At 36.8% G+C, this 19,231-nt stretch overlaps 1 pseudogene; it reads left to right on the top strand.

The window, feature by feature from the left end:
• The first annotated feature begins 2,240 nt into the window (after window positions 1-2,240).
• LOC125264041 lies at window positions 2,241-15,213 on the top strand (annotated as a pseudogene).
• Window positions 15,214-19,231: the final 4,018 nt, after the last annotated feature.

The following is a 19,231-nucleotide window of genomic DNA, read 5'->3' as shown; positions in this document are numbered from 1 at the left end:
TGCTCTATCTGAAGTTATCAGAGAGAATGGATGTCTGGGCGTTTACTCATTAAATGTGATGAAATGATGAACCACAAAGAAGGGTTTAATCTTTTATCAAAAATTAAAGATCAAATGTATTGATAAACTTAAATAGAATTGGATAAATAGAACATGAGCAGCATAGTCTTAAGACTAATTTACAATGCACTGACAAATGCCGACCAACATTGACAACTACCATATTACAGTGTGTCACTTCTCAGACATTCCCCAGCCAGACAAATGCAGATCGAACATGAAAACAAGTGCTGACCAAATGCATCAGACACTGACAGGAGTAACACACTGATCCCACAAAACCTGACATGTTTGTTGCTGTTGGTTGCAGTCTGTCAATACAGAGCGAATTAGTGGTGCAGTGAGAACCATTCTCAAAACCAATTATGACTCACAAAAAAACATCTATTTCTATAGTCCAAAAAGTTTGGGTGATTTCTTTTTTTTTTTTTTTTTTTTTAAGAAATTGATACTTTTATTCAGCATGCATGCATTAAATTGATCAAAAGTTTTCAACATTGAAAATAAGAAATGTTTCTTGAGCACCAAATCAGCATATTAGAATGATTTCTGAAGGATCATGTGACACTGAAGACCATCACAGGAATAAATTACATTTTAACATATTAAAATGGAAAAGTTATTTTACAATTTTTACTGTATTGTTTATCAAATTAAAGTTAGTTCCAGTCTCTATAAAGCCCCTGTGCAATATGCTCTGATTGGTCAGCTGGACCAATGCGTTGTGATTAGTCAACAACTTTTGAGCGTTTTTCAGAAAAGTCACGCCCCTTACCAGAACCCCCACAGGAATACTGTCATGTGTACTTATCCGAATGAAAACTTAAGACTACAATCAAGGCTTTTCAGGGAGTTTAGGAACAGTGATGTATGTATCTTTACAACAGTACTGATGTAAAGAATAACTCCCATAGAAGTGGACTTTGTAACTTTGTAGACCCTTTTTATGATCAAACTACACACCAAAGAAAGTTTAAAAAGTAAAAAAGCATTATAGGTCATTTTTAAATATCAAATTTAAAAAATAAATGCAACCTTGATGAGCATAAGAGTCTTTTTGCAAAAAAAACTAAACAAAAAAAGTTTTTGTTTTTTATTAACGGTGGTGTAAGCTACACTACACACAATCAAATTTGATTATAAATTTTAGCTCAAACTTACTAATCATTATTCCTGTATGAAAACTTTCAAATGCAGGTTTTATGCAAAAATGTGCGTAAACATGCTTAGAAAATGAGACCCATGTCAGCACCACCTTCATGCCCGTTTTGAGGGTACATTTACACGACAACAATGTACTAAAAACTGCATATGTGCATGTGCATTCTTTTACAGGGCTCTCGTGCCAAACGCGCATGCCTATCCACCTTTTTTTTTACACTTTGATATTTTTCTCGTTATTTCCCTATAGCGGCTAATAAATCGGAAGTCTCGCACATTCACAGAAAACACGTTGAAAAATAAGGTTGATAGACTAAACATGTAATACGCATGTACATGAAGTCACCGTTTTCACAGACTTGTGTTTTTGCAGTTTACACGAAGATGACAAAGGTAGCATTTTCAAAAACTTTGAAACCAGCTTTTTATAAATTTGCATTTTCAGGCCACCAAACACTGTTGCCATGTAAACAGCCAAAAAGTTTTCCATTTTTAGTTGAAAACGGTGTTGTGTAAAGAGCCCCTAAGAATTAAACATCCTCTTGCACCATACACACAAATGAAATCCTGGATATTCCGTTTTTCTGCTAGCGAATTCTTGAAAGAACACCCTATAAAGACATGAAATAATGATAAAAAGCACAACCCCACTGATTTTCCATTTTCTCTCTGTTTTTATCAGAGCAGCCAGTGCTTGCTGTGTGAATGATCCCTTTATCTCAGTTTCATTAGTGTGTATGTGTGCCTGCACCACTCTTGGCGGGGACAGCGCGTCGGTTAGACAGTCACTTCCTGGTGTCTGTGATGTTCAGGCAGATTACAGAGATGCTTTGAAGCTTTGGCTCCTCATGTCTCTGGTGACAGAACGAACAGACCCCTGCCTTCTGCTGCCGTACACAGAACCGAGCGGCACACTGACGAAAGGCCCCACGCTGAACCTAAGCCTCTCATCTGCTTTATATGTTCCTTTCGTCCTGTGAACAATAAAGACACACCTATTCAATCTCAATCCAGGGGCTTTAGAGTGAGGGAAATTACATGCATAATGCGGGATGTCCGACAGAGCTAAAGAGGAAATAATGGCTGGTCAGTAATCGGCCTCAACTGCAGCCATCCGGACTTTGGTGTATACATTTATCACAATCTTCCACCTTGTTGCATGGTGTAGGGCTCACCAAGAAACTTAAAAGAAAGACCCAATGCCAAAGAGACTCAGTAGGCCAACCCAGACCTGGAATATAAGATGATATTTGGTAATCAAGTAGTTGATAATCTGACTCCCAGGAATTAAAGCAGAGCTTTGAGCTTTGAGCTATAAGAGCTGTAAAATGTCAGTCTGAAAGGTGATAACAGCTCAGGGACAAACAGATCTGTCCCCAATAGTAAAAATTCAAGCCTTGTGTCCTTATTTCATGCAAAGTAATTTACTCCAGTACTGGGATAAGATGACCTTGAGCAAGAAGTTCCCCCATGGGGTAAACTTATCCTAACTGCTATCTGTTTTTGTTGAATATATAAAATGCATCAGATATTATGTTCAATTTTCTTTTGAAGTGTCATTAAATTAATAAAGGGTTCCCACTCTTTTTCTGTGATCATTTTCCAGGACTTTTCCATGACATTTTCAATTTCACTACGGTGGAAATAAAAGACAAGGTTCACGCCCTACACTATAAAACTGTGATGTAAATTTACAGTGAATTTGAACAGCATTCTGCTGTATTACTTTCAAACATTATCATACTGTATCTTGTGCAATGCAATATGGGTGATAAAACTGCTACATGCCACTTTTAGGGAATGCCATGATTTACAGGAATTTACTGTAAACTTCAAGGAGCACCTTGGGAAGGTGAAATAATCATTGTGAGGCACCCTCCAGTAGAATTTATGCCATTTCTACCCTCTTAGGTTAGCATTATGTCTCAGTTTGCATGAACAGTAAAACAACAGTACTGCTTTTGCTGTAAGATCATTTAACTCTAGTGACTAATGTAATAAGGTAATACATCTAACCTACTGTTTTGCATTTTCCACACTGGCAAAAAGAGCCATGAAAAGCTTCATTTTTTCAATGTCCTATAGCTAAAATTAGAGTATGTCAGCATTTTGTCTCAGTTTACATTAGTACAGTGGTTTTCAAATGTGTCCTGGAGCACCCCAGCACATTTTGTGTCTCCCTCATCTAACACACCTGATTCAACTCATCAGCTCATTAGTGGAGCCTGCAAGACCTGAAGTGGGTGTATCAAATAAGGGAGACATACAAAATTCCAGGGTTGGAGGTGTGCGTCAAGATAGGTAAAATCCACTGCATTAGCATTAATTACTTGGTTTTCATTTTATTTTTCAAAATGTTTAATTGTGAAGTAGTCATATCTGCAAAACCAAATTTGCATTTGTGAGGCATATGAAAATTCATAAGAATGTTCAAAACTTGACCTTTAAATGTGCTCTACCTGATTGCAACCATATATTCATAAGTGCTTTCAAAGTACATGTGTACAGAGATCACCCAGCTAAGAACAAAAGGGCATCAGATAAAAGTGGCTTTTTAGGCCAGTGCACTGTTAATGACACACTGTATTGTCATGTGGATTTTTGCACTATAAAGTGTGACAGTATTTCCAATTTATGGTCTCATTTAAGGGAACACATTAGAGAGGGCATGACAGTTTCTTGTCCAGTGACAAAAGGTTCCTTGTGGTGTCTACGATTTCATCATATTCATCAAGAACTCACAAAAAATGTTCTATTAGAGATATTTCAAGTTCTATGACCTCAGATGTTGGGGCAGTTAGGCAGACAGTGTTTAGGTGAGCAAGCAGAGAACATGGGGCAAGAGAATGTTCTTGATGATGTTGACCAAGAGGAAGAGAAATCTGATGTTTTTCCTGAGTGTGCTGATCAATACCTCTTTTAAACTATTTGGTTTTGTTTTACCTTAAACTGAAAAAGCCTTGAATGTTTTGCCCAGTATGTACCCATTACAGAGACACTCTGTAATAGGGTACACTCTTTCAGGTCACTCTATCAATGTGAATCAGTCAGGCAACAAGTAGGCCTATATGCCGATAAGCAGCAGATTCTTTCCTCAACTCACCCAATGGACACACTGGACGACAAATGGGATGTTAGGAATGTTGCAGAAAATGCATTGTTTCATTCTGATCCAAAGCCATTGGGCCTAATCCTGTATCAGGATGCCTTTGAAGTTGCGAATCCACTGGGATCAGGCAGGAGGAAGCATAAAGTTCTTGCTGTGTACTTTTAACTGGCAGATATGGCTCCACACAATAGGACAAGTGTGGATCAGATGCAGCTGGCTTTATTATGTAGAGAGCAGGATTATAAATACTTTGCAACAACAAACTCTTTAGCGCTCTTACAAGAGATCTGAAAGATCTAGAAGAAAATGGTTTGGTAATGTACAGGTGTACAGAGGCACTCTGTGTGCAATCGCTGGTGATAACTTGGGATCACTCAATATATTGGTGGTTTTAGTGAGAACTTTAGCAAGAATAATCACTTCTGCAGATTCTGTGATATTGATCATGAAACATTCACTTCTTCTACCTTGGCAAAATCCCTAATCAGCACAACTGATTCCTACAATGGCCATGTGCATCAGTTGGTTACAACAGGCTTAAAATCATCTGGAGGCATCAAATTTGATTCAAAATTCAATGATCTTTCCTTCTTCCATGTATGCCAACCTGTTTACTCTAGTGCGTATTCATTTTAACACAGCGTTTTAAAATGAAAACGATCCTCGTCCATGCTGGCGTTTCAGAAAAGCTCTTCATCCACACTACACAACCAAAAACACATTTTACATGACCATTCGTGCACACCGGGTATGCACGTAGTTGCTGCATTGCTCTAATAATAAGCTTGCCTCTTGCGCAGGCAGCTGCAATATTATAAAATGCAGAGTTTAACTGCACAATGGCTGCTAAAAATGACAACAAAGTCAGCAAAGCTTTCACTTCATCTCCATGTTACAAGGGCGTCAAGACTGGTCTGTTACAGAGCCGTTGAGAAAGATGGTTCTGGTCTGTTAGTGCATTCGTTTTCAAAAGTCTCAGTTTTGGTCCGTTTACACTGAGTTTTCAAACCCCAGATTTTTCAAACTAAAACTCTCAACCCTAGAGTTTTCAAACTAAAACAGGGTCTACGGCATTTCCAAAAGTCTCCGTCTTCGAGGGTCAGGAACTACGGAGTAGTGTAGAAGTTATGCAAAGCAAAAAGTTATGTTTTAAAATGAAAATGCATTAGTGTGCCTAAAGTGGGCATGCTGTGCAGAACTGGGCTGCATCTGAAATCGCACACTTCCCTACTATATAGAAAGAGTCATATGTCTGAATTCACAGTAAGTTGAACGACGAAAAAAAGTGTGGATGCACTCTTAACCATATGTGACGTTTCCTAAATGTATTTAACATTTGACAGGGGACATTTTACAGACTTACAGTATGACAGATAAAACTCTTAAACAAAATACATCTTCCAGATGGAAACACACCAAATAGCCATGTGAGTGTTGTATGTGTTATATAATGTCTTCGATTTTACCTCAACTTTTGTCAACACTTTGCATTACACAAATAAATGCTTTACCAATTTAAATAAACAGATTTACATAACTGAAGATAAATTTTAGATTTTATTTGTCTATGATTACACACATTGACAAATTCAGGATCATTTGTGTTGGATGAAAAGCAAGCTAACAAATCAGCTATCAAAATATACACCTCACAGATCTAACATTAAATCTTGTTTGGATGTTACAGGGACAGATGAACACACACACAGCCTTATCCAGTGAGTGGCTAATGATGCCCTCTTCACTGGAAAGAGGAATGCTGCTATCAAAAGGTTTTACGTAAGTATACTATAGAAAAAAAAATGTCATATTTGTTGTCATAATGTTGTCATTTTAACCAGAGTTATTACAGCACTTTACGATTCTTGATTTCTGATCACTTGTTGCAAATCTTTTGTGGTGAAGCAAAACCTAAAAGGCAAAGTGACAGCAACATTTGTGGAAAAAAGGGAAAATCCTCAACAGAAATATAAATGTTTTTGTTACTACTAATGCAGAGCACTGAGAACAATGAGCTCACAGCAGCATCCTGGAAGTTGTATGCTGCCACGATGAGGCAATTGGGGGCAGACCTTCTATTAGTCCACCTACCCTTATTGCCTCATCTAGCCCAGCTGTTGCTGTGACCACACCATCCTCAGTGAGCCCAGAGCCAGAGAAAGCAGGAACCAAAAGAAAAAAACTTTGAAGACCTAATCCAGGAGAGGGAAGGTGAGAAAGAGAGAAGCAACAGAGAGGGTGGAGAGACGATGGTGGGAAATGGAGAAGAGCTAAAAGAAAGAGAAAGACAACAGGAACAAGAAGCCAGAGAAAGAGAAGAAAGAAGACATCAATTAGCAACCGAGAGAGAGGGAGGTCAAGGAAAGGGAAGAATGATTTCTTCACCTTCTTGAGATAATTGCGAAAAAATTGAGTTTCTGTTAAAGGGACACTATAAAAAGAATGTGCGTTTTTCTGGAGAAAAATGATGAAGGACTTGTCTTAGGCAGGATTAAGTTCATTTTAATTCACAGTGCTACTGCTATCTACTTTGTCACAGAAAAATCCCAATCTGTCTGTCTTTTTGATCTATTGCCTCACAGAAAGTACAAACCATGTCTGCACTGATCATAAAAGTGTTCTAGACTACTATCATCTGCCAAAGTGTAATATGCTTGGCTTGTCAGTGATCTCACACCACCAGTCTTTTCCATGCTTATAGGATGCTGGAACCTAGTGATCTGATCAGGGAGGGCATCCTCTACACACTTTTGAGTATCCACGAAGAGACACTACGCCGTATGTTGGAGAAGCTGATATTTTAAGGAGTAGAGACAAAGGAAGACCTGCAGTATATAAGAGAGCAAGACCGACGAGTTCATAAAACCCATTTAGTGCAGAAAACTTCTAGATGCCTGGAAACATAAAGGTAATTAAGGTTTCAGATGCTAGTCATGTCATCTTATTTCCAAAATAATTTCTATATGATAACATATAAGAGAACATGATGTGCAGAGACCATTCCAGAGCCTGTGCCAATTTCTGCCCCACCAAGGCAGATGTTCACATGCATTGCACTGGACCAAAGCTCTTTAGTTTCAAGCAGTCCCATTTCCTCTCCTCCCTTGCCTAGAAGGGCAAACTGGCCTGACACGTTTAAAGTAAACTGGGACAAAATGCTCCCCAGTCTATTCACAGCCACCCAGAATGGAAAAAAGCCTTCACCTGCAAATAGAAGACAGATGATTTGCGAACTTGGTGACATGCAGAAAATTGAAGTGAATCCAAGCAGAGCCCTGTATCTCATCAATGCAAGGGACATAGTGCAACAGTATTCCCAGTCATTTATGGATACAATGAATGATGGAAGAACAACTGAAGGGGCAGGTTATTAATCACTTCTGTGTCAAGTAAAAACACGCATAGAACATTTAAACAGAAACAACACCCTCGCTTGTTGCAGAACAACAAAGCGTGCAAATGGGGCTACACCACAATGAGGACCTACAGACACTTATGGCTGCAAAAATGATATATCTGTAAAAATGATATATATCCTTGTAGGTTTAAGAGTGAAATGGGAAAAAAATATTTTCTATTTACTAGTTCTGTTGCTTGGAATAAATTACCTAGATGTATCCAAGAGATACAAGATGAGAGTATTTTTAAAAAGGAAGTTAAAATTAGTTGTTTTATCATTGATGTTTGAATTTAAAGTTGTGTTTATTGAGTTTCTGTAAGTTGTACTCCATAAATGATGATTGTTCGTCCATTTTTTTAAGATATCCAGGACCACAATGGAAATAAGCCTAAGGCTTTTTTGTGTATTTTATCCTCAACAATTTTGAAATGTGTATGAACTAGTCTGTTTTTGGACTTTTTTGTATTATGTTTTAAATTTTGTTAAATAAAACAAACAAACAAACAAACACACTATGGCAGCCTGAGCTTCCACCTCAGGAGACTCTGGGAAATAAGAGACAAAAGCTGATGGAGCTCTTTTTACATGAAGGTCCCTCAAGGAACAGAACGGGCAAAAATGTTAAAGCTTATGGAAACATATTACTTGCAATGCAAAATGCTAAATGCTAATCCAGCGGCAACTTTGGAGGAAGTGAAGCAGCAATGGCCATATTTGTTTTCCCCCAGAAGTATGTGCAGTCATTTTGAAATGTTGACCGAATTCCAGTTGTCTGAAAGATTGAGGCTTTTCTTGAAGAGCAGGGCAGAAACATCACTGAATTCTTAAAAAAAAAAAAAAAAAGATGTAAAAGCTGTTCTTTCACTTCAAACATCCTGCAGGTTCTAATGGCACACTGTAAGGAACCACTGGATGCTCTTGTCATCCAAACTGATTTCAAGATCTTTGTAACAGTGTCTGTTTTAAACAATGTTAGAGTTTTCTTCAATTAAACTGGGTCTTTTTTTTCATTATTCTAAAATTATTAAAATTCACTCAATATCAATCAGCATGCATCTGCATGGTCTAATTTCTCATTTTGTTACTGTGCTTTTTTAAGGTGTCTGCCAGCAGTTGTACAGTTGAATGTCCCACTGGCTGAAACCCTGCATCTGATTGTGCTTGGTAAGTATGTGATTTTGAGTGGGAATAAAATATGGCCAGTGACACTTTTTAGTGGCTAAGACTACAATTTACATTAAAGCTGCAAGCAGCGATGTAAGGGCCCTCGCACCAGGGCTCACCGCCACCCATTGGCTTCAGGAAAACAGTGAACAGTGGGCGACATGCATGTAAGCAAGTAAATACAGGAGAATTACGGCAAAGTCATTTGTTAGAATAATGTTATACAAACCAAAAACTAACGTTATGGGAATGTTAGATTAACGTTCTGGGAACGTTAGATTAATGTTAGAATAACGTTATACAAACCAAAAACTAACGTTCTGGGAACGATAGATTAATGTTAGAACAACTTTATGAGAACATTAGATTAACTTTAGAATAATGTTATACAAACCAAAAACTAACATTCTGGGAACGTTAGATTAACTTTAGAATAACGTTATACAAACCAAAAACTAACGTTCTGGGAATGTTAGATTAACATTAGAATAATGTTCTGGGAACCAAAAACTAACGTTCTGGGAACATTAGATTAATGTTATAATAACGTTATGAGAATGTTAGATTAACTTTAGAATAATGTTATACAAACCAAAAAATAACATTTTGGGAATGCTAGATTAATGTTAGAATAACATTATGTGAATGTTAGATTAACTTTAGAATAATGTTATACAAACCAAAAACTAACGTGCTGGGAACGTTAGATTAATATTAGAATAATGTTATACAAACCAAAAACTAACGTTCTAAGAACTTTAGATTAACATTAGAATAACATTATGAGAATGTTAGATTAACTTCCAAATTAACAAGCCAAACACTAACTTTTGGGAACGTTAGATTAATGTTAGAATAACGTTATACAAACCAAAAACTAATGTTCTGGGAACGATAGATTAATGTTAGAACAACTTTATGAGAACATTAGATTAACTTTAGAATAATGTTATACAAACCAAAATCTAACATTCTGGGAACGTTAGATTAACTTTAGAATAACGTTATACAAACCAAAAACTAACGTTCTGGGAATGTTAGATTACAGTTTTTCTCAGTCGCTTTGGTGCATTTCTCACATCACTATTTACATTTGCACAACAGTTAGTTCAACCTCCACAACATTTAGTCATTTGTGCACATCATAGTAGCAGTTTCTCATTCCTTCGAACTAATTGCAAATGCTTTTGGACATGCATTAATTGCTTTCATACAACTCTCTGCTGTTTTATAACATTATCATTTGCTTATGTCATGTCAGTCAAAATTAACTATACTTGTGAATGCTGAATAGTCATTCCATATAAAACTAATAGTCCTCATTTCATTGCTTGAGTCATTACATACAAAAATGTTGAACTAGTTGTCAAAATCTGTCAAGCAAATTTTACACATTTTTTTAAAATCTTTTTTTCCTGAAAATGTCTCCTAAATTGAACAATTTCTCTCAAGTGAATCTCAACTTTCACTGATGAGAAGGGGTGTGTGAAGCATTAGTTGCAACCAATGATAAGCCACTTCTCTACAATCACTGTCAGAGGTGAATCCCATAAACCCCCATTTTACAAGCATATACGAACCAAGCAGGACATAGTGTGTACCATTTCTACAATACTGTGACACAGAAGTGTAAGGTCAGCCTCATGGAAAAGGGGTAAGGGTGCGGGGAAGAAGGGGAAGGGGACAAAACAGGGGAAGAGGAAGAAGAGGCCAATAGGCAGACAATTGTGGATCATGTTGTCAGTCACGGCCTCACAATGGCTGAGGCTGGTCGAAGGGTGCAGCCAAATGTTGGGAGAACCACTGTAAATTCAATTATTCAAACATTTCGTTGGGAGAACAGGTGTGTATAAATGGACAGTAATTCAGCACTAAACAATCTGCACTGCACTACTGTCATCGTGTCATACATGAAGCTTGCAGTGGGACAAGAACTTGTCACTGTACATTTTACATTTAGACGTACAGCTTTACTGCATCACACATTTAGTGTATTGTAGTGTACAGTAGTGTTACAGTAAAGATTTGCCATATGTACTGCAATATTGTTTACAGTTGTGCACAGCTCTACCCAAAGGGAGTTTATGTTTGTTGCAAATAAGGGTGTATTTTTTCTTTTGCACAATGCTGTGAACAAATTAGAATTGCAAAGAGCATATGCAGTAAAAATGTGAAACATACATATTCAGTGTCTTGTACTAAGTTACCTCACTAAATACAGTAATGTGTAACTTTACTGTATTTTTCAAATGGCTGTGCAAATAGTATATAGTGCTGTCTTGAGCATTTTCAGGTAGTGTCACCAAGATCTGACTTTTTTGCATTGGAAAACAGAGTAAACTGTCATAATGAAAACATGACAAAGCCATTTGACTATCTTGTTCATAAACAATGGTGTCAGGACTTTTCATCTTGATGAAAAAAAACTAACATGCTGGGAAAGTTAGATTAATATTAGAATAATGTTATACAAACCAAAAACTAACGTTCTAAGAACTTTAGATTAACATTAGAATAACATTATGAGAATGTTAGATTAACTTCCAAATTAACAAGCCAAACACTAACTTTTGGGAACGTTAGATTAATGTTAGAATAACGTTCTGTGAGCCAAAAACTAACGTTCTGGGAACATTAAAGCTGCAGTCTGTAACTTTTATTGGTTAAAAATGATCCAAAATCAATTTTAGAGCAAGTACATAACCAGCAAGTGTTCAAAACTATCTCCTTACCTTAGCCGATTCACAACAGTAAGCTTGTAATAATGTTTTAAAATAAAATCAGTACTGGTGGATTTCCACGGGAAATCCGAGCATGCAGCCATTCATCTTTGCACCATTATGTCACATCTGTAAACAGAAAGGAAGGAGTACCAGCTAGTAGACTATGCATATAGGATGCTGCTGGTAGTGGATCATTTACAGCCTTTTCTCACAACAGCTAAAATAAATAAACTTATCATTTTGATGGCGGATTGTAATACAGAAAGGTCCAAATGACAATCATCAGTGACAACTGGAGATTCAAAAGCAAAAGACTTCGGACTGCAGAGTGGCTACAGAAATTGAAATCTACAGGTAACGCTAATATACACTAAATACACAAAATCGCGCAATGCTTATGTTGTTAACATTAACAATTTATTGTAGGCCTAATGCTTTTTTCCTCAGTTGGTCAGAACAAAAGTGGTAGACATGCAGACATGTTACTTACTTGTTCAGACATTTTACGGTGAAAATTCTTATTTTGATCATACTTCCAAGACGTTGAATCTGTGATTCCGAAGTACAGTATCCACCGATGTGGTGTCTGACAGCAAACATTATTTATTTATGAATTATACAGACTGCAAGTGTTTAAAAAATGAAAATAACGACAGTCTTGTCTCCGTGAATACAGTAATAAACTACCTTTAACCACATTAAAGGGCAGCCAGTATTAATGTCTGGATCTGAATCACAGCAGAATCATCAGACTAGGTAAGCAAGCAAGAACAATAGCGAAAAATGGCAGCTGGAGCAATAATAACTGACATGATCCATGATATCATGATATTTTTAGTGATATTTGTAAATTGTCTTTCTAAATGTTTCGTTAGCATGTTGCTAATGTACTGTTAAATGTGGTTAAAGTTACCATCATTTCTTACTGTATTCACGGAGACAAGAGCTGTCGTTACAGTAGAAGTTCCCATCCACTGCTATTATTTGACTGACAGACGGCAGCGGTTGCAGTTAAAAATCATAATTTGCGTTCGACTGAAGAAACAAATTCACCTACATCTTGGATGTACTGGGGGTAAACATCAAATTTTCATTTTTGGGTGAACTATCCCTCGCAAGCACGAGCTCCGTGGGCGGCAGTTAAAAAAATTAATTAAAAAAAATCTATGGGGTATTTTGAGCTGAAACTTCACAGACACATTCACAGGGGGCACCTTAGACTTATATTACATCTTGTAAAAAAACGTTGATGGCACCTTTAAGTAACTCACTTACCACAGTTTTTATATGAACATAATCAACCAGAAGAGATTGATTTCAATACATTACAATATGACTAAACGTGTTGAGCTATATAACAACAATTAGTTTTCTGTCTATAAATATATCAAAACAGTTGTTCCCTTGTCGATTAAAACATGTAATATATTAAAGCGTCTTTGGTATAAAACCAGAAACCGAGGCAGACCGAGGGTTAACGCGGGTATGACGCCATTGACAGGCGACTCCTCACACGTCCCGCAGCCTTGGTTAAAACTGCAATTTTCTCACGATTTATAAATAGTTGGAAACATTTGAGATATTGTAAGTACTCAAGTGAACAAAATATATAACACTGACCTAGTGGTTTTTGGATCTTTTACTGCAAAAATATTACATATTGCACCTTTAACTGTTGTGTTTTTCTAATCTGTAGTCTTTTTTTCAGGTAAAATGACAGACAAATCAGCAATGGATGAAGGTCTTTGTGCTTGGGCTTGCTGTAGTCTTCTTCTCCTACTACAATTTCGACCTTCAGTATCAACATGATGCAGCATGCACAATGGAATTCATTCAGAGGTAGGGCGCTTTTCACATATTGAACCAAACAGCTTGACTTGATTGACATTTTCATTGTCCACTAATCTACTGATAGCCATTGGTGCTTCTGAAACAAGAACAGAAACTACAAACATTAATGCTGTCTCTACTAATAATGTCATGGCTGTTATTATTTACTTTCCATTAGATTCTTCTTTTTAACTTAATAACTGACATGAAACAATACATGCCTGTTTAGTGAAATAGTACAATCATATGGTTCAATTTTGTGCACCACTGCTTTGTACTGAACAGGCTCTACTTTGATATGTCACTTTCATAGCCTGAAAAAAAGAATACTTTTGTTGTTCCACATTGTTTTCAGAATCTTCATTGACATTAATCCTGAGAGGGGCATAAAAGAAAGCCATGGGAAGGTGCAAAGCAAGAAGAGCGGAAGGATGGTCAAAAAGAAGGCATCATCAGTGAATCCGCAATGAATCTGCACACTCATGAAGAAGCTCAGTGACTTCAAGTGGAGCATTGTCTGATCTCACACACACACACACACACACACACACACACGCACACACACGACAGCCCTACGGTAAGGCAGTAGGAAAGTAGTGATGGGCGCTTTTGAAACAATGCTTCAAAACCTTTACAAATCTTTTGTTTCAAATCAGTGTTTCGGAGCATGTATCAAACTGCCAAACTCACGCGATTTCAGTAAACAAGGCTTCGTTACATCAGAACTGTTTCAAAATGTTTAGAAATTTTAATGGTTTACCACTGGCGAATCATATTGAACAAGTGTATATGTTTTTTTTTTTTTACCTGAGGTCTGATCAGTTTTATATATTTGTAGACGTTTTAATGAGACATTAGTATAATTAAAAGGAATAATTGTAGTTAACAGTCTCCTATTGGCCTGTTTAGCTTAGCCATCCATGGAACAAACAAAACAAGCCCTGAAAATTGACAAAAGAACTCATATTATACAGACACTTGATATTTAATCTTATTAAATGATTAGTTAATTGCATTTGATTTTGCATTAGATTTAACTTTCAATAAAACATTTGCAATCGGTTTGTAAAAGGTGTTTTTATACATGTTTGGCCTGAGTTTTTGATGTATTTATACTGTTCTGACCAATGGGGTCACCAGTGCATGGTGTTTCAAAAGCTTCAAAACAGTGAATCAAAGCTTTGAAAAGCTTCTCCCATCACTATCGCAAAGTATCGTGACAGGAACATGGCTATTTATACATGTGGCAAACAGGAAATAACCAACAAAGAAGCAGTTTGTGCTCAGGAGAGGACTCTCTCTGGTGTCTGGCTGAATGGGAGTCAGCCTCAGATGTTATAATTGTGATGTAAAAGATGTTTGTAATGTACATCTAATTAGTGGAATTATTAAATAACTCCCTGAATTGTAATAATTAAGTTAGATAATAAAAGACACTAGTAACTTTCTGCCCTAATTCTGAGGGGGCATCTACCAGAGGGGTCTCAAATTAACTTTTCACTTCAAAATAAAAGCTATATTTTAACTCTACAAATCGAAATGTTCTACAGTGTCCACAAATCAGACAGACATACCAACTTAATTCACAGATCACTATCATTCAATCCAATTACAAAAGATGGCTTTAAAACGAAAAAAAGAAAAATCAACCTTAAAACTGTTGAGATGGAATTAATCTCAAAAATATTAATGTTAATGAAAAGTCACGAATAATAACAGCATAATTCAATAAATGTGTTGACAAGAGATTAAATGACATGGTAAAGAGGAAAAATAAGGGTGGGGCATCTAACCCTATCTGCCCCCTCCCCCAAAACCTACAAAATCTACAATTACATTAAAAATGGATTTTGTGGCATATTTTGTTACCTTTGTGAACATTAATCTACTCTAAGCAGAAAGACTTGCATGTTGAAGGGAATCACATGATATGCAACTTTTCCTTTAAGGTTTCTGATTATTTGAGTTAAAAGAGTTTTCAAACAGACCGTGAGTGGCCTTTATAGTAAGTGCTGCTGGGGTCACAGCTAGCTATTTCTTCTAATCTGTCTTTTTCTGCCTTTTCCGTTCTCTTTCTTACTCTGTCCCTCTCTTCCTCACACCCTCTACTTCTTTGCCTTTTTTTCTTCCTCTCCTGCCCTCCTCTTCACGATAAACACAGCGAGTCGCAGACTGAAGCACACCAGAGCGTTGTGTGTGTTAAAAACGTTTCCCAATGGCAGCATCACAGTTTGTGTGAACTTTTCAAACGTCTCTGAATCTGGTGGAAGACCATCATGGCGCTCCTTGGCTTTGAACGGTTATTCTCCTGTGAATTCTCCTCTCCAAAGGGCCTCTGCCTTCAGAGGCTCACAGAGAAGAAAGGCCTCGAGCGACAGCTATCAGTACCCCCCACCCTCCTTTTCTTCATCACACACACACACACACACACACACACACACACACACACACACACACACACACACACACTGCTTGCCTCCCCCACAGTGTCTCTCATCAGAACAGGCTGTTAAAAAGCCCACTACTTTCATTATAAAGAGACCTTAGAAACAGAATAATACATTAAAAAGCTTAAACCATCAGATATAGCCTGCTACAAAAACAATAAGAAAGTAAAATAAAATATTAATTAGAGTAATTGGATCAGAGAGCAGCAGCATGTGAGAGAGTTACTGGAAATGTATGTTGCTGACGATGACAGTGTATCAGATCCATGTGGCAAGTCAAATCTAGAAGTTTATTTGATTTTAGCTTTCATCCTCCATTTCTCCATGTCTAATGCCTAGACTGCTGAAGCCTGTTTACCTCTCATGGAGGAAAAACTTCACTGGAATTTCAGAGGATATGGGATGATGTTCCTAGTTACAGGCATTTATGGTCTGTAAAGATCTAATAATACACACCAATCTGCAAATCTGCAAACTGTCAATGTTAGATTGAAGAATAAAGCTTCCAGGACAATTATCACTTTCTTTGTGGATATTATTTCATCTATCTAGAATAATACAACTCCAAAAGAGATCATTATTAATAATAATTTATAACAGATAATAATTTGACATAAAATTTTAAAATTAGCAATAACAAGTACTAACTGTCATTTTTTGAAAAAAAAGAAGAAGAGAGAATTCTGTCATAATTTACTCACTTTCATGTTGTATGAATTTCTTTTTTCTGTGGAATGATATTTTAAAGAATGTTGTTAACCAAACAGTTTGTCAATATTGGCAAAAAAAAAAAAAAAAAAAATATATATATATATATATATATATATATATATATATATATATATATATATATATATATATATATATAATTTTTTTTTTTGAGAGTGAGAGTGAGTAAACGAATTTTCTTTTTTGGGTGAACTAACCATTTGACATAATGTTATAAACAGGGGTGCACATAACTTTTTTGGTCTGGTTCTCAAGGGAGTACCTGGAGATGTTGCTTGGTACTCACACTTTACATGACACATCCTAAAAGCTGTCCTAATCACTTTCCTCCTGACTGCTCTCCTCACTATCTTCTTTTCTCTCGAACATGGTAGATGATGATAATGATTTTTTTTTTTTTTTTTTTTTACTAACATTAATGACAGCAAAGGCTGCTGTCACTTTAAGAAGGAAAGCACGGACCGAATAACTGACACACATCCGGTTTCTTTCTCAACACTTCACTTATGACATAACCGAGAGAATACTTGCCGAGACAGGTATTTTGACATAATTTTGTGTGTATGTTTCCTTTCAAGCGCAAGTAAACGCGAAAGCGGAATTAATTCGGTGTTCGAGCGCTGTCTGACTCTCATCATGCGCGCGTTTCGGGGGGCTGTGCGCACAGATTACAGTTCGCGAGTCCCGATTTTCGCCTCTTCTTCCGCTTTTAAAGTCGTTTGAATGTGTTAATTGGCGAGACAAAACACGTCCAAATTACAAACTTTCACTCTATGATGGTTAAATATAGCAGTTAATCCGCGAATCACATGCGTGCCGAACCGTTGGACCTTATCCGTATGGATCACGGATTAACTGCGATCCGTTGCACACCTAATAATTAAAGAACACACATATTATCATGATTGCTATCTTACCAGAGATGGAGAAAAATCCTACTCCAGTAAGTAAACGTATCCCTGTGAACCGGTACTCAAAAGCGCTTCCCTCCATGTTTTCTGCTACGCATAGTTTATTTTTACCGCGCATGCGTACCTGCGTACCTCTAATGTGCACCCCTGGTTATAAACAAACTTTGTCTATTTGATTTGTATGTTTCACAAAGAGCCATTTCGGCAAGCATGTGTATTAGAATTATAAACACTGAACTGATACAGAACCAGAAATGTTTTAATACCCTACCTACCAATCAGTCCACTGTGTCTCATGTGAAAAAAAAAGTGAAAATAAATTAGTCAGGGAGAAGGGGTCCCCAATCATTTACATTGAAAAATGGCAGGTGGCCTCCATTCATCTCAAATGATTTTGCATTAATAAAAAAAAAAAAAAACTATAATGCAGTTTGTACAGGTCTACATCAAAATTCCTTGCAATTTTCATACTTGGATGCTGGAATATGGATATAGCAGAAAGAGTCATACAGTATTTCATTGCTGCAATGTCCAACTGTCCTTCACAATGATGAAAACGACTCTTTGAACCCATCCTTAGCGATCTGGTTTGGTTCACTGTGTGCTGGCCAGATAAAAAGATAATCGTTTCCTTTGAGGAGGCCAGGGGATGAGACCAAATATTTCAATTGAACCCAGGCTGCAGCAAGAGGAAGCAGTTACCCACCATTAGAATGGGACTTCCACATGGTGCTTGTGATTGTATGTTCTTATGTGGATGTCTCAGTCTCTTTATCATGGCTAAATTAGGTGAAATCTGGTTTGCGGTAAGCTTAGAGGGATAGTTCACAAATAAATAAATAAATAAAAATGAAAATTCAGTCATCATTTACTCAGCCTCATGTTGTTTCAAATCTGTATGACTTTCTTTCTTCGATGGATATGTGAATTTGATGAAAGTGAATGTTGGCTGAGGCAGTCAAGCTCCAAAAATATCAAAAAAGCAACATAAATGTGGTCTCTGACTTGTGTGCTATATTTACTCTCTTCTGAAGTCAAACGATAGTTTTGTGTGAAGAACAGACTGATTTTTAAGTCATCATTCACTGATAATTTTCATGGTATCCTAAACTGTAATTCTCAAATAAATTACTGTAGATCCACAGCGTTAAACATAAGATCGATGGTTCTAAACCTTTTTTATTTCAAAGGGCCCCCATTGTCCACATCATTCAGAAATTGTTTGTGATTTACTCTATAAGGATTAAAGGTGCCATCCAATGAAAAATTGAATTTACCTCGGCATAGATGAATAACAAGAGTTCAGTACATGGAAATGACAGTGAGTCTCAAACACCATTGTTTCCTCCTTCTTATGTAAATCTCATTTGTTTAAAAGACCTCCGAAGAACAGGCGAATCTCAACATAACACCGACTGTTACGTAACAGTCAATTTTTGCATATGCCAGCCCATGTTCAAGGCATTAGACAAGGGCAAAACGTCTGGAGCTGCACAGCTGAATCATCAGACTAGGTAAGCAAGCAAGAACAATAGCGTAAAATAATAACTGACATGATCCATGATATCATGATATTTTTAGTGATATTTTTAAATTGTCTTTCTAAATGTTTCGTTAGCATGTTGCTAATGTACTGTTAAATGTGGTTAAAGTTACCATCATTTCTTACTGTATTCACGGAGACAAGAGAGCTGTCG

This window comes from Megalobrama amblycephala, linkage group LG3, assembly GCF_018812025.1.
Source record: "Megalobrama amblycephala isolate DHTTF-2021 linkage group LG3, ASM1881202v1, whole genome shotgun sequence".
In the NCBI taxonomy this organism is placed as follows: Eukaryota; Metazoa; Chordata; class Actinopteri; order Cypriniformes; family Xenocyprididae; genus Megalobrama; species Megalobrama amblycephala.
This window is presented reverse-complemented; position numbering and strand designations above follow the sequence as displayed.